Genomic DNA, 16,011 nt, shown 5'->3' with positions numbered 1-16,011 from the left:
AATATCCTACCGTTAGAAACTTCTTAGGGCGCACCTTAATGTTTAGGTAGTATTTATTAGCCATCCAATCTATTTTGAAGGTCACATAAGTCTGGATGAACGTAAAAAACAAATATGAGCTTGATAAAAAAACTTTTATGGCTCATTAATGGTCACTCATCAATGTTTCCTATGGTAGGGTCCACCTGGTTCTGTTTCCGTTTTGGTATATTGCCCTAAAATGATCTGAAAAAACGGATGAACGGTGTGGATACAGAATACATACGTCAAGGTGAGCCCTACGGTGAGGGCTGCACCGTCTTGGGTGAGACCGGGGTCGCACCCAATCCGCTCCCCTCCAGATGGAAAGATTTTGGTCTATGAATATTTTTTACCTTTGCTTGGTTGAATATGGACCGTCCATGTTCCGCTTGTTAGCCGCCAACTGACGGGCTAGAGTTTTTGGGAGATCTTTGGTGCAGACGGCGGCAATCATATTGAAAGTGGTTCGCTAAGCCACATGCGTGTACACGGATAGCATCTACACGCAGCCACACGTGCCCTTCTGTTGTAATATTGGTGCAATATCCGAGATGTCCCCCGAGTAGATCCCACCTTGAATATGTTATCACCCCAACATCAGGCTGGCTCACTGATCAGGTGACCCATGATCTAGAAATACGTGGACAGTCGACCGTTGAAGGTATGACAATTACCTCAATCTGTTTTTCTTTTTTTTGCTGACCGTTAATTTGTAGGCAGAAATGCAAGGGTCAAGATTTTCTGAACTGGAAATTTTTAGGCATCATAAATCTGTCGTGGCTTCCTCCAGATCAACGGTGTGGATCCCCTGAACACGGGCCGTGCTTGTACAAATTCAAAACCCAAGTAGAAAGTGCAAGTCCTCGGGCCCTGGATTCTACTATTCCGGTCACTATAATGACTCTAGTTATTTTTAGGAAAAATGAGCAAAAATAAATAAATAAATAAATAAAAATAAAAAAGAATAAAAATAACATAGAGGCCATTTTTCACACGTGAGGAGAGGACTACACTAGGGGCCTGTTTGGATACGCGTTTTCAGTTGTATTGTATCGTATTAGATGGTATGATGTGACATTTACCTTATTTGGATTAGAGTGAATAAGAATTGAATCCCATGTGCATGAATACAGCTGCGAGCTAAAATTTTTAAAAGGTGGTAGAGTATTGTCAAGAAGTAAATAGTCCGTCAGTACTGCACTCTTCATTGCGCTGTATTCTGCAGCGGACGAGTTTTTCAAAACTCCAGAGGCTATTCTCCAATGGGAGAAGGAGATATCTCTGCATCATCATTCCCTTCATTTAACATCGATCTTCTGCATGTCGTTTTGCTGTTGAAAATCTTCTCTTCCGCACGCAGGTTTCTCCGTTCAATGGGCAAGATTCTCTGCTTGCGATGTTGCGACTTGCTAATCGGGCAATCGCAAACTTGATCGTGGTTTCACTCGGCGAACCTACAGGTATGAATCTCCCTCTTCCAAACAAGGGTCATACTGGGAGTAAAAAACCAATGCGAGTTAGCGGTTTACATCTGTTTGGCCCTGGTATCGCCCTCAGAAACATGCATGTCCTATTTCCTTTGCGCCATGGTGTGTATACGGTCTGTTGTATACCCCAACATATTTGTATAGCATCTACTCCCTATCCACCTATGACTATACCTTCGCTAGGCTGAAAATCCGATTTAAATCTCTGAGAGTAAGAATCCAACATTGGAATTTTGCAAAATCGGGGTGGTGTGTGTGGAAAGCTGGAAATGACAGGAGCATGCGCCACAGAATCAGATACACGATTATGGCTGTGGCTTGCAGATTTATCGGTGTTTGGAACGTGTTGGTTTATAAAAATCATATTCCCTACAAACATGCTCTGAGTCTTCTAGGGTGAGTTGTTTGTAAGGTATTACTCTCCTAAAACACCCGTTTCTCTAAATTGCACTCTCTTTTTGCATGTTTTCGATTCATTATGGCCCTTTTAAGATGAATCTCCCCCCATCAAATGTTAACCATTTTCGCCAACATATTCCCTATAAACTGTTGGTAAGATCGTTGTATGATATTCCTAAAATCATAGTTCATCTGCATATTTAGAACTACAGGGTTGCTTGGTTACATGTGGCTACCCTGAGATATTCAGCAGTAGCTACATGCCTTTCCATCTTTGTATATATTTGAAAGTGCCGATAACTTCATGTTTTTGATCCTTTGTGGTAACACAGATATGTTTGAGAATGGCGACTATTAATATCAAAGGTCACATGAGAATATGTTTCCGGTTTTAATGTTCGTCTAAACAGACATGTTTTAAACTTCCATCTCATTGACGTAATGTCTATTTATGGCTTAATCAAAGCCTAACCCCTAATCTAATCATGCGTCGATGTAGACATTAGCAGTCTCTCCATCTGTCTGTGTAAATTTGACAGTTCATTACAATCTCATTTTTTATCGAACAAGGTATGTCATTTCTGATTCTCATATTGCTATTTCTCTTTTGATAATATGATGTTCACTGATAGCTATCTAAACAGCTACATGTAAATAGAATATGAGAATAGTAAATCTATGATTGATTATCCATTATTGGTCTGATATGAAATTGTGTTTCCTGATCAAACATATCTTTCTGCAAATCGATATCCATATTTGCAAAACTAACAATCAACATATATTCTCGTATGCTTAAAAAATCAGGATAAAGAGATGTTGATACGCTCAATGAAGTAAATGTGGTTATCGTATGCAGCTTCGTTTGAAGTGAAAATAGGGTTTTAAAATTTTAAGACCATAGAAACCAATATTATTATTTTGACAAAGAACTATAAGCAAATATCAAAGATATATTTAAATTCTCAAAAACAAATATTCATGTGTAGGCCAGTAACTGTAATCACATATTCCTGCTTGCTTAATTTCATGTTTTCAGTTCTGTAGTGATGCGTACATAACTGATTACCATATAAACACAGTTGAGAAATAATTGTCTGAAAACATGAATTTCAGATAAAAATCTACTTACATAACTGTGAATATTTCAATGTAAGAATAAACTACAGTCAGATGACATCCATGCTTCTACCAAATTCACGCCTCATTCACTTGTAATCAGATATTCCTGCTTCAGTCATTTGCATTACAAACTGTACACAACTCAATAAAGTTTTGCATAACAAATCTTTCATGACACACTTAGAATCTCTGTAGTAACTCCTACATATCACTCCCTACATGATTAACAATCTTAATACTGCATTCCAATTCTCATTTAGATTAATTTCATCTACAATTAGCTTATGGCTTCCGATAGTGCTGAAAATAGTGATGAAAGGTCCTCTGTTAGTGATTGGACTGAGAGTGAAGTAGTTTCTGTAATAACAACCATTGCAGCCTCCGCATGTGTAATGGGCGCTGCGGAATATTATCGTCATTACTGTATAAAGTTAAAGAATAAGGAATGTCGCATTGATAGGAATAGATTTGTTAATGGCATCATAAGAAAGAGCGATGTGGATTGCCTTGCACAACTGAGAATGGGCAGGGATACTTTCATTGAATTATGTTCATTGTTGAGAGATCGGAAACTCTTATCCGATACCAGGAGATGTACTATAGAGGAACGGCTTGTAATGTTCTTACATATTATCAAATACAATGTACGTAATCGTGTGATTAGTCATCGATTTACAAGATCTTGTGAGACCATAAGTAGACACTTTACTAGGGTCTTGGATGTTATCATCGGTGTATGTCCAAAATACGTGAAGTTTCTTAGTCTATGCATACCTAAAGAAATATCCGACAATCCGCTATGGAGTGCCTACTTTCAGGTAATATTATACAAGTGTTGGATGTCATTGGTGGGATTTTTTTACTTCGTAATATGAATGATGTATTTATGTGGCACACGTTTGATTGTAGGACTGCATCAGGGTCCTCAATGGCACCCATATCCCGACTTTTTTCCCAAAGAAACGTACGCAACTTTCAGAAATAGGAAAGGATTTTTGTCTCAAAATGTTTTTGCTGCATGTACTTTCGATATGAAATTTGTATACGTACTTGCTGGTTAGAATGGCTCCGCATCGGATGCATGTGTCTTACAAGATGTATTAACCTGTCGCCCAAACTGTTTTCTTATTCCTCATGGTAATCATATATATGGGGTATTTCTTTATATTTTAGGAGTTTATGTTCATAACATAACTGAAACATATCTTCTAATGTGTAGGAAAATATTATGTCGTTGATGCTGGCTATGCACATTCGCCTGGGTTTATGGCCCCCTATCGAGGTGTGCGATATCATTTGAATGAGTTCCGTACTAGAAGCAAGCCTGCTAATAAAAAAGAACTATTCAATTATCACCACGCACAATTGCGTAATGTCATAGAGAGGTCATTTGGGCTTTTAAAGTGTCGCTTTCCTATTCTGCGTACTCCTCCCTAGTTCAAGTTTAAAACACAAGTTAAGATTGTTATTGTTTGTTGTGTCCTTCATAATTTCATTCGTGTTAGTGGTGATGACGAATTGGCTGAGGTAGTAGAGGACAATGGAGATAGTATAGAGGATGTTGCACCATCCCCTGTAGAGATATCTATGTTGGAGGAAGGGCGAGCTCTATCTTAGGTGACGAACTGCAGTCGGGAGGAATGATTGAGGAAGAGAGACGACATAGCTGAGAGAATGTAGAATGACAATCTTCCATGCACCAGACAACGTACTTAGTTCTTTTCTGGGATTGTACTTATCAGCTATGTTTATAACAGGAATGTTTTAACAAATATTTACTATTCGTGTGACTACCCAAACTAGATAACGTTTTCAAACATTTTCATGTTTCGTATATGAATCATTACTTTATGAGTTTATCTTGTGATCCTGTCATATTGTTATTAATATCTTATGTTTGTAGGTAAAATGAATTTTCTACGAAGCGGCACAAAAGATCCAAGGAATAAAAACATCAAAATTTCACCATCACATAGGGGTGGTCATCTAGCTCTAAATCCAAGATCACTCACACAACCTCTTTCAACTCTGAAAAAAACTGCTACGCCCTCGAGGAAAGGGTCATCACCAAGGAGATTATCCACTCCAAGGCGTAAGATTGCCTCTACTAGTAAAACAAGTAAAGTACAACGGACCGACAACATGGACAATTCATTGGTTGATGCGTTAGTTGGACAAGTAAATATGGGCCTAAAAAGTGATATCGGGTTTAAACCCGAGGCTTATAAGGCAACCATCAAAGAAATTAATGATACATATGACATTTTACTTGAAAATCACCACATATCTAATCACTTGAGGACTTTAAATAGGTTGTACTGGGCTATCAAGGATCTGCTAAATGCCTCTGGGTTTTGTTGGGATCATCACACAAAGATGGTTGTCGCAACCGATGATGTATGGGATGGGTATCTTGCGGTAGGATCATGATAATTCTACAAATTCCAGTTTAGTACATATACTTTCCATTATCCTCATGTTTAACACATTGTCTTTGTGTCTACAAACACACCCTAATGCCAATCGAGTCTGGGGCAAACATATTGATAGATGGGATGATTTGGCCTTTATTTTTAGGAATGAATGTGCCCATGTATTGTTTGCTAGCATGGCTTACTCTTCACCTATATTAGAAAAATGGCATCGTAATGAAATATCTTCTGATAACGGCTCAGAGGAGAAGGCTTCTAATACTGTAAAACTCTCATCTGATGATGAGGATCCACAAAATGATCAGAGGCATACTCCTCGCACTCGAAGAGGCAATGGATCCATAAATATTACTAAGAAGCATAACAAAAGCCATATGGAGGCAACATCTGGATCTCGCCACAGTCGAACATTTGCGAGTGACGTAAACCGTCATAGGAAGTGTAAGCCGAGCGAGCAAATTGGGGACGGGATGAGGGAAGTCGTTACTGCTGTAAAGACCTTGACCATAACTATGGCGCAGGGCAAGGCTATGACGCATGTGCAGCTGTTGCTAGGGATACTTGAAGAGGTTGAAGGTCTTAGTAATGAGGATCAAATTTGGGCTGCAAAGGTTCTGCAATCCGATTTAGTCAGTGCGGGTTATTTTATGAAAATGGTACACGAAAGAAGAAAGGAATGGATAAAAAAAGTTATCCTTCCTCGGTGTGGCTTCGAGTGATGTCGGGTCATTTAAACTTTGAATGATTTATTAATGGTGGCATGGAGAATACTGATTTTTTGACTGAATGGTTCTTTTTTTTTTGGCTGAGTGGTTATGGTTTCTGTTTTAGCAGGCCTATCTTGGCTTGTTAGGGTGATGTAAGAATGAACTATAATACTGTTGAATGATTTCTGTTGCTGTTTCGATCAGCAATACTGAAGACAATATAAATCTACATATATAGTAGATTGATTTGAAATTCTATTCATTACTGTAGATTTTTATGCAGGTGAATGGGTTTATGCCTGACTTGAACTGCTGGATAGTATTAAGTTTCAAATAATGTAGGAAGTGGATAATACTAGGACGGGTGTGGATTTTAATGCTGGCCACTAAGTTATGTGGCATTTACGCTATGGCCTTTTAACTATTCCACTGACTGCTTTGTAATATTGCTATCATCAGCCTCTTATTGCTACATTTCTGCCATGCTTCAACCTGACATTATAATAAATTGATGTATATGCTTATATTTTAAATTGATGTAGTTATTGCAATTGGGGATTATTGACAGTTAATATTCACAGGATGCATTGAGTTTCTGATTCAGAATATAGGAATGATACAGATTTACAGGTTTGAATTTCATTATCTACATACAAATAACATTCACAGATTTGGATTATATCCGACATGTTATTGTTGATATTAATCTTTCTGATTCCCAGTATTACTGGCACACTCTTGTATGAATTTTTTTGATAGGTTATATTGACAGAAAATAACTAAAACAGAGGTAGTTGAATCTATTTATATAGTGATAAGCTTCTGACCTTCATGATGTAACATACAGACTTTGACACAGCTAGCATAATCATTCTCTTCAAAATTTATTATAATTTCATCACTTAATATTCGGACTGAGATACTGTATGTTTATTAATTGCGGAGAAAATGAAGAGGTTTTACGTAGTGTTTGAGGGAAAAACGCCCGGCATATATGAGACATGGGAGGAGTGCAAAGCTCAAGTTCATGGATTCAGTGGATGCAAACATAAGTCATTCACGGTTTAAGAAGATGCAATGCTTGCATGGAATCAACATAAGGTTGGATGAAACTTTAACAAGTATTCGTATATTATAAGAAATCAAATTTCCTTGATTGATATACATATGTTACAATCATACTGTTAATAAAGATCACACATTGTTTATTACATTATTCAGGCCACCGCCATCGGTAGAGGAGCGGACGAAATAGATTTAACTTGGTATGTTCGTGCATCAGCTACTACCACGACGATGGATAACAGAATATGTGTAGCTGCACCCATAGAGCCAACAGTAATTGATGACAATGGTCCGCAGGATGGCAATGAAGAAAGAGTGGGACCTGATGGTCCAGGAAACGACCCACATTTCCCTCGTCCGCTTGTTAGTTTGCTACTTGGTCTCTTCATATTGTTTGCGGTTACTTACGTAAATGTCCGCAGCAGTGGATAATCTTTTACGTCTGTAACACTCAACGAATTGTTTGGACTATTTTAAAGTAACCACTTATGGGTGTCGCATTTGTAATATTTGTTTTTAATATACTTAGTTTTTTTTTCTGTAACTTACAATATCATTTGTAATATACATGAGTAATTTTTTTATTTTTTTAAAATTTATTTTTTGTTGTTTTGTTTTCTGGAACCATTAATATCATTTACTTATTTTCTCTAATTTTTTTCAAATTAAAATGTATTTTTTCTTATTTTGTTTTTGTTATTTTGTTTTTTGGGGCGTGGATGACGTCAAGATTACACATGGGGTCCACGTATCACAGGTGGGTTGCTACCCAAACGTGGGTTGACCATCCGTACTGGTAGAGTTGAAATTTGTATGATTGTACAATGCCGAGTTTTAATACCTCCTGTCCAAACATTGATCTGTATAAGGTATTATATACTATGTCAACCAATACGTCCAATCCAAACATTGATTAGTATTTGCTTAATTGGGATGTATTCTAAAAACCGTCCAATGCATACATGAACAGTACCCAAATATAATACAATACAATACTATACACGAATCCAAACAGGCCCTAAGGGTAGTTATTTGATAATTTGGCAGGATGATGACTGTGCAAACCCTGTGTCCCACTTTAGGTAGGTTTTATACCCAAAATCACATTGGCTGAGCCTCTCTGGACACTGATTCTGATTCGCGGAGTTGTTTACTGAACTGAGAAGGTTGACCATTTTCATCCGACCGTCCACTACATCTTCAGCAATCGAGTGCTTGTAATATCAGGTGATTGCATATCTTGGCTTATATGAGGCTGTACACGAACCGATTTAGGTCGGTTAGCTCGCTCGATTAGACTCGAAAAAGCTTGATTCAACTCGGTTTTAAACTAAGTTGGAGCCGCGTCAAGCTGATTTTTTAAGCTCGAAAAAATTTTGAGTTGAGTTCGAGCTCGACTCAACCCAGATCGAACCCCAACTTGAATCCAACTCAGATCGAACTAGTTCGGTGATTCGGTTATTTTGATATTGATGTTGCTTAGCAAGTATTTGATGAAATGACTCAACGTAGCATCGACTAGTGGCGAGGAAGGTATGCATATGAAACAAATACCCTTGTATTTTGTTTTTTATGTTGCCTACTGAGTGTTTGATGAAATACATGTACACCGATGCTGCTATTTTACATTCCGTGAGAAATTAAAGGTGTACTCCATGTGTTTGAGAAAATGCCACAAAGGCTCGATCTTGGCTTGAACTCAGCTTGAACTGGCCCAAGTTGCTGGCCAAACTGAGCCGAGTTCGAGTGGGGGTCAGCTAGTGGCCGAGTTGAGTCAAGATGAGCCAAGCTGGACTCTATTCGACTCGTGTACAACTTTACTTATATTCGCTGCCTTGGGCCCACATCTTGGATGGTTTGATGTGGATTAATTATATTTCACGTGTATAATTTCTTCAACACATGCTTATTGTTGGCTCTCTTTTTTCAATTTGTTATCTCATGTGTACGAATGCGTGGGCATTCCAGAATTGATATAGCAACTCGATTTAAACCGAACAACTTTTGACCTCAAGCGTAAAAATAAGCAAACACATCCAACGTGAATATATATGAGTGGATTCTGAGAAGAATGGTTGCTTATTCAGCCACTAACAGAATTTTGTAATGATCAAGGTGACGTTCTTCCTTTGAAGATGGGCAATGCTTTGCCTTCCTCAAGAAAAGACTTCAAAATACCAGTGCACTCAAACAAAAGGAATAACTCACAATCGATCGCTAGAAGCAATTGCAAGAATGCGTCTCTTGAAAGAACTATGTGATATTGGATAAAAGGCAAATCTAACATATGAGTGTAGATTTGGATTACAACTAAGAACTATAGTTAAGAATTGTTGTCAAAGAAATGTCTTCACATCTTTCGCACTGCTCGACCGATTGAGCGAACCACTCGACCAGTCGAGGATCCGCTCGACCAGTCGAGGTCCTCCTTCGACTAGTCAAGGTTACGCAGATCCTGCGCGGACTGCGTAAATTTGAGGCGGCTTCCGAACTTTTCCAAAGGAGGTGCATAAATGGAGTTTCCTAAACTATAAATAGGGGTCCCTAGGGTTATTCTAAAGTATTCTAAGGCTTTCTAGAGGTATTCTAAGAGGTTCTAGGGTTATCCGAGGGTGTAGCAAGGGTAAGATTCGAGGTTATTCTAATCGGGTAAATCATCTCTCTTTATAATTTATGCTTTCATAGTGGATTTCAGTCACTTTGTGCCGTGATTTTTTTTTTTCACAAAGGTTTTCCACGTTAAATCCGTGTGTTCTCTTGTGTGTGTTTGGTGTCATTGGATTGTTATCCTAGATCTAGATCTGTGTGATTCCACAGCACAAATCCCTAACAAGTACTATTAGAGCAATCGTTGGGGCACAGATCCGAATCTGCAGGATTAGCAATAATGGGAAGTACTAGGTATGATATTGAGAAATACTCAGGAAAAAATAATTTTGAGTTATGAAAGATCAAGATGATCAGTTCCTTAACTAAGCAAGGCGAAGATGGTGCTCTTGAGGCGAGAAAGTCTAGTATGACTGATGATTAATGGAATATTCTTGATAAGAAGGCCTTATCCTCAATCCGCTTATGTCTCGCAGATGAGGTTCTCTATAATGTTTTGAGGGAGAAAACTGCGGCTAGTTTATGGGCAAAGTTAGAGGATATTTTTACAAAAAAATCTTCTGAAAGTCGTCTACACTTGAAGCGGTAGTGGTATAACTTCAAGATGACAGAGGGTGGAGATTTAGAGGCCCATATCAGCAACTTTAATAAATTGGTTTGTAAATTGCTAGATATGGAGGAAGTGATGAAAGATGAGGAACAATCATGTATGTTATTGAATTCTCTCCCGACTTCGTATGAGTCATTTAAAGACATAATGTGCTCCACGAATAAAACCCTGAGTGTCGACACCATTATCTCAGTCCTTCAAAGAAAGGCTATGAGAAAGCTTAACGGCGACACAGGGACATCTTCTGATTCACTGATTACGAGAGGCAGGAATTCTTAGCGAGATACAGGACCTTCAAGACCTAGATCCAAATCTAAGGGCAATGAAAAAGGAACACTAAAGTGCTGGAACTATGGGATGTCCGGACACATAAAGAAGGATTGTACCAATCCTAAAGGGAAGAAAGAAAATTCAAGGGTTTCTTCCAAGGAGGCCAATGTGGTCATATTTGATGAAGAATCAAGTGATGGTGAGTTCTGTCTATTTCCATGATTGGTCACTTATACGACAATCATAAAGATGAGTGGATACTTGACACATGAGCATTTTATCACATGAATCCTCATTCGAGTTGGTTCGCCAGTTGCAATGAATGCGATGGTGGACAGATTTTTATGGGCAATGATAATGCCTGTAATGTTGTGGCTATAGATACGGTGAGCATCAAGATGTTTAATGGGATGGAGCGTACCTTGACTGACGTCAGACACGTTCCTGATATGAAGAAAAGTCTGATTTCTCTCGGTGCACTTGAGGCTATAGGGTACAAGTTCACTGGTATTGATGGTGTCCTTAAAGTTTCAAAAGGGACACTCGTGATTATGAGAGCGCAAAAGGTACGGAAACCTTTACAGGTTGATTGGGAGCACTTCAACAGGTGGAGAAGCAACAGCTATTACAGACTCCACGTCTCTACATATGTGGCATGCTCGTCTGGGCCACATAAGCGAGCGAGGCATGAAGGTACTTTCTGATCGATGTTTGATTCCAATTTTTAAAATTTCTAATTTAGATATATGCGAGCATTGTATATATGGTAAACAATCTAGATTGTCTTTTAAATTTAGAGAATATGTTTGTAAGGGAGTGCTTGATTATGTGCACTCTGATGTATCGGGGACATCGCCAGAAGTTTCCATTGAGGGGTCATCATGGTTTGTTTCATTCATTGATAACTACTACAGGAAAGTTTAGGTTTACTTTATGAAACGTAAATTTGAAGTTTTCACCATATTCAAACAATGGAAGGCAATGATGAAAAAATAATCAGAACAGAAAATAAAGATTTTAAGAACTGACAATGGTGGAGAATTTACTTCTATTGAATTTAATGATTATTGCAAGGATGAAGGGATCATCAAGCACAATACAGTGCGTCACACATCCGAGCAAAACGGTGTGCCTGAGCGAATGAATCGAACTCTCCTGGAGAGGGCCAGATGCATGTTAAGTAATGCTGCGTTGGGCAAGGACCTATGGATTGAGGCCGTTAACATGGCTTGTTATTTGGTGAACTGGTCTCCTTCAACGACAATTGAATATAAAATTCCAGGGGAAGTATGGAGTGGTCAGAAAATCAACTACCCAGATCTATGCATATTTAGTTGTGAGGCTTACTCTCATGTATCATCAATTGAGAGGGATAAGCTAGACCATAGAGCCAAAAAGTATATCTTTGTTGGCTATGACATTGGTGTGAAAGGTTACAGGTTATTCGACAAGGTCACACGCAAGGTCATCACTAACCATGACGTTAGATTCGATGAAAGCTCCCTATTTTGCAAGAATGATCAAAAAGAGTAAGAGGAACTAGAAATGGTGATCGTAAATGTCCAGATTGATACAGATTATACTCAGACAAAGACAGATGCAAAGACAGAGGTACATGATCAGGTGGAGCAACCACCTATGAGAAGGAATCCACCGCATGATCGTAGGTTACCGATAAGATACAAGGACGACTCTAATATTTCATATACCCTCGTTACAGATGATGAGTACCTGTCTACTATTCAGGAGGCACTTGATGAGTCTGATGCAAAAAAGTGGAAGGCGGCTATGGACAATGAGATAGATTCCTTACATAAAAGTCACACGTGGGAGCTGGTGGAGCTTCCTATGGGCCGAAAAGCGATCGGCTGCAAGTGGTTATTAAAAAGGAAACAAGATAGATACAAAGCTAGATTAGTAGCGAAGGGCTATGCTTAGAGAGAAGGAATCGACTCACAGAGATATTCACGTCGGTGGTTAAGCAGGTGTCTATCAATTCGTGTTGGCGCTGGTTGCCCAATACGATCTCGAGCTGGAACAAATGGATGTCAAGATTGCATTCCTACATGGAGAGTTGGAAGAGCAGATCTACATGAAACAACCAGAGAGTTACGAAGTTAAAGGGACAGAGAAAAAGGTTTGAAGGTTAATGAGGTCGTTGTACGACCTGAAACAGTCGCTTAGGCAGTGGTATAAAAATTTTGATTCTTTTATGGTGAATCAGAAATTTACTCGGAGTGAATACGATCACTGTGTCTATTATAAGACACTGAGTTATGGCAAATTCATCATCCTAGTATTGTATATTGATGATATGTTGATTGCCTATTATAATATGTCAGAAATTAACATACTGAAGACTCGGTTATCAGGGACATTCGAGATGAAAGATCTGGAGGCTACAAAAAGGGTTCTCGACATAGATATTCATAAACACAGGAAGAGGAGCAGGCTTTAGTTATCACATGCAGAATATCTTGAAAAGATATTGATCAAGTATGGGATAGATTAGGCAAAGCTGGTGAGCGTTCCCCACACAGCTCACTTCAAGCTTTCCTCAGAATAATGTCCTAAATTCAATGAGGAAAAACAGGTTATGTCTCATGTACCCTACTCGAATGTGGTTGACAGTTTAATGTATGCCATGGTTTGTACGAGACCGGATATTTTACAAACAATCGGTGTTGTGAGTGGATACATGTCAAACCCCGGCAAGCAACATTGGAAAGCGGTGAAATGGCTACTTCGATACATTCGAGGTACGAAAGACTACGTCTTAAATTTTGAAAAGACAGGGATAAAGTTGGTAGGGTATGTGGATCTGACTACGCAGGCAGTATAGATTTCAAGAAGTCTACTTTAGGATACTCGTTTGTACTAGCGGGTGGAGCAATTAGTTGGATGTCGAAGCTTCAGTCTGTAGTGGCTCTTTCCACGACTGAAACAAAATATATGGCAATGACGGAAGCGTTTAAAGAAGTTGTTTGGCTCAGAGGCATGATAAATCAGTTGAGACTTTAGCAGGAGGCCGTGCCGATTAACTGTGATAGCGAGAGCACTATTAATTTGGCTAAAAATTATGTTTATCACTCACGTACTCAACACATTGATGTTCGTCACCACTTTATCCAACAGGTGCTTGAGGAAGGAGGCGTAACACTGGAGAAGATTCATACCAGCATGAATCCAATAGAAATGCTCACCAAGGTCGTTCCTATAGAGAAGTTCAAGTTCTGTGCAACTTCTCTAGACTTGGCGATGGCATAAAAGAAGGATGGAGTGTGCATGAGAAACATTGATTGAAGCTATGATACGATGTAAATATAAGAGAAGAGGTCAAGAAGCTACATGATTGAAGATTATAGACATGACGGAGATTGTTGTCAGAGAAATGTCTTCACATCTTTCGCATTGCTCGACCGGTCGAGGATCCACTCGACCGGTTGAGGCCCGCTCGACTCAAAGTCTAGCGAGCTCATTTTTTGGGTATTTGTGATGCTCGACCAGTCGAGGGTCAGGCTCGACCGATCGAGTGGGTTGCTCAACCAATTGAGGCCCTTCTTCGACTAGTCGAGGTTGCGCAGATCTTGCACGGACTGCGTAAATTTGATACAGTTTTCGGACTTTTTCAAAGGAGGTGCGTAAGTGGAGTTTCCTAAACTATAAATATGGGTCCCTAGGGCTATTCTAAAGTATTCTAAGGCTTCCTAAAGGTATTCTAAAGGGTTCTGGGGTTATCAGAGGGTGTAGCAAGGGTGAGAGTCAAGGTTATTCAAATCGGGTGAGTCCTCTCTCTTTGTAATTTATGCTTTCATAGTGAATTTCTGTCGCTTTGTGCCATGGTTTTTTTCCCGCAAGGGTTTTCCACATTAAATCTATGTGTTCTCTTATGGGTGCTTGGTGTCATTGGATTGCTATCCTAGATCTAGATCTGTGTGATTCCATAATACAAATATCCAACAAGAATTACTGCTAATAGATTATCAATACTTCTAGTATAATTGATATAAAGTAAATTGATAAATTTGTTAAGTATTAGATTGGATTGTGTCAAGTTCTTACTTAGTAACTTTCTTTTTTTATTTATAGATTTATACTGCACATCTTATTCTTATAAATATTTTTATCATTACTCTAATGGTTACAGTAGTCAAAAAGACTTTCTCTAGATTCTTCTTTTTTCAATGTTTTCCTTTTGTGATTGTTTTTCTTCTGTCAGTCGCACTCTGTTTCCTTCGATCATAGTTCATTCTTCTAGGCTGCATTTTGACTCTAAACTGGACTCCAAACTTATATTTCTCTTGAACATAGTATCTTGCTGGTCACACATCCTCCTCTGATGATGTTTAACATCAAATTAATGTCAACTATGATTCGTTCTAAATCCCTCAAAAAATTTATTTAGACACCTCCTATTCCAAGTGTAATGCCACATATTGTTTCCTTATTAGTTGTGCTTCAATCGATTAAAAAATAGGGTATAATAATGCCTCCCACATCACCTCGCCTTTGAGAAAAAAGTGATGGCGACGTTGTTTCGTTGCCCGATATAATTAATGCCATGTCTTTTGCCACGTGTCAGCTCCCTATTGACCAATGCGACCGAGAGAACAACCGAATGACAGTTTGTTCCTCACTCCTCTTACGACACGTCACACCTGGTTACGTCATCTGAGTGGTTATGATTACTTCCTCATTAATGCACACGATCCAGGCCGATTATAAACACTGAGTATTCTTTGGCCGATTTACCTATTCCTTCACTAGAGTTACAATAAATACAAAATGAGGTTCAGAAATTCATTCGGTCTGGAGTCATTAACATTTTATCTTCTAGTATAGTGAAGCAATTTTCTTCTTTAAATTGATCGCCTTCAAGAGTTTGTAGATTTGGTTGAAGCTTTTTCGACCAAGATTTCAACACTTTGAGAATTGTCAGATCGTACACAAGATTATCAAAGACTTACTTTCTTTGTCGAGAAGCTTTAGAGTGAGAATGTGGCTGCAACTCTTGAGATCAAAGAGATAAGTGCTACCGGGGAGAAACTTTCAGCTGATTTCAGCAAATTCAAAGAATTTAAAGGAAAGCAGGTTGATCTTTGTGCTCAAGAAGCGACATTAATGGAACAGTTACGAATTGTGAAGAAAGAGCGTGAAGAGATAGAAGAGATGTTCTAGCTTGGTGCAGGAGAAAGAATTGAACTTATTAGTCAAGTTTGTTGATCAAATACTTACTCCATTGAACAAGTAATGCAAATGGCTTTATAGATGCAAACGCATCTTGTGAAAAA

Source organism: Magnolia sinica, chromosome 3 (genome assembly GCF_029962835.1).
Source record: "Magnolia sinica isolate HGM2019 chromosome 3, MsV1, whole genome shotgun sequence".
NCBI classification, from domain to species: domain Eukaryota; kingdom Viridiplantae; phylum Streptophyta; class Magnoliopsida; order Magnoliales; family Magnoliaceae; genus Magnolia; species Magnolia sinica.
This window is presented reverse-complemented; position numbering follows the sequence as displayed.